Source organism: Dioscorea cayenensis, chromosome 9 (assembly GCF_009730915.1).
Source record: "Dioscorea cayenensis subsp. rotundata cultivar TDr96_F1 chromosome 9, TDr96_F1_v2_PseudoChromosome.rev07_lg8_w22 25.fasta, whole genome shotgun sequence".
Taxonomy (NCBI): Eukaryota; Viridiplantae; Streptophyta; class Magnoliopsida; order Dioscoreales; family Dioscoreaceae; genus Dioscorea; species Dioscorea cayenensis.
Window position 1 is genome coordinate 12807345 of NC_052479.1, and position 1757 is coordinate 12809101.

The 1757-nt window shown below is 38.2% G+C and overlaps 1 non-coding gene across 1 annotated transcript; it reads right to left on the reverse strand.

Moving 5' to 3' along the window:
• Window positions 1-1109: 1109 nt before the first annotated feature.
• Window positions 1110-1216, reverse strand: LOC120269682. The gene has a single exon (XR_005539324.1). It is a non-coding gene; the product is annotated as a small nucleolar RNA R71 (small nucleolar RNA).
• Between the last annotated feature and the right edge of the window lie 541 nt (window positions 1217-1757).

The window sequence follows — 1757 nt, forward strand, 5'->3', positions numbered from 1 at the left end:
CATCAGTTAGGAGACATAATAGCTGGTTTTGCACTTGAAGCAATAGTCCTAGGGGGAGCAAGATCCAGGTGCCCCACTTTCTATCGATTGCCTTTCCTCTCATTTTTTAATAGCGTCTTCCTTTCTTGTTCTTTTTATTTCTTTTCATATATAAATTATTCACATCACTATCGATCCATCTTCACTTTAGTTAAATAGCAATTCTTGTTTTTCTGATTACTATTCCCTGTGGATACGACTACCCACCCACCAAGGTATTATTACTTTGACAAACCAGTGCACTTGCGGTACACACACAAACGGCATTGTCAATTACCTCTCATTACTCCTCTTGCTTTCTCTGATCTTTTACTCTTCTTTTCACTAATTTCTTCAATTCAACTTCACAAATTGGTTTTCACTTTAGCTAAATAGCAATACTTGTGTTTCTAAGCAAACTATTCCCTATGGATTCGACTACCGACTCACCGGGGTATTTTATTACTTCGACGACCCACTCATTTGCGGTATACACACGCAAGGGTGTGTCAAGTTAATGTTGTCGTTGCAATTGAATAGGCATTTTGGAAGCATATTCACTTTGCTAATTTAGTTATTCATCACTTGTCTATTTCACACTTTTTTTGTTCTATCGTTGGAATGTGAACTCATCGATGGGGAAAGCAACCTATACAATAACAGACAAATCAAACTGAGATAGAAGTCGAAGGGTCTGACAATATGGCAGAACAACATGAGCAGCAGAGAACACTATCAGATTATACTAGACTCATAGTTCTTGGCACATAGTCTAGTATTATGTGGCCGCCAATTACGGCTCAAAATTTTGAGCTCAAGCCAAGCTTCATCCAAATGTTAAAAGAGTCAGCACAGTTTAATGGTTTGGCCGATGAGGATCCAAACAACCGCATCAAGAATTTCTCAGAAGTGCGCGAGATGCTCAAGATTAACAAAGTCACGGATGATGCTATCAAGTTAAGGGCCTTCCCATTTTCCTTAAAAGGAGGATGAAACAGTGGTTGCATTTATTTCTTAGAGCATCGATCACTACTTGGGAGAAGATGGTAGAAGCTTTCCTAGCTAGATATTTCCCTCCTAGAAAATTTGCGAAGCTCAGGAGTGAAATATCCTCTTTTCTACAAACAGAATTGTAGTCTCTTTTTGAGACAACGGATAGGTTTAAGGATCTCCTGTGGAAATGTCCTCGGCATGGATTCCCCGATTGGATGATTGTCCACACTTTTTGCAATGGTTTGAAGCCAAGCTTGAAACAATTACATGATGCTACAGTAGGAGATACCTTAGGAAGTAAAACCCCCGAAGAAGGCCGACAGCTCATTGAAGAGATGACTATGAATAGTTATCAGTGAAACACATGAGACAAGAAGATGGTAGTCGTACTTCATGAGATTGATGCAACCAAAAAGAAAATAAAAATCAGAACGATGATAGAATAAGAAAATGTAAAATAGAATGAATGATGAATAGCTAAAATAGCAAAGAGCAAAGTATCTCTAAATGCCTACTCCCCGGCAATGGTGCCAAAAACTTGACAACAACCCTTGTGTGTGACCCGCAAGTGCATGGGTTTGTCGAAGTAATAATTCTCAGGTGAGTGGGTATCATATCCACAGGGAGTAGGGAATAAAAATACCAAGATTGCTATCTAACTAAGCAAAGATAAAATAATGATTTTGTTGATAAAATGTAATGAAAGCAAGAATAAAAGAAACAAGAAAGAGAAAAGCACAAATAGA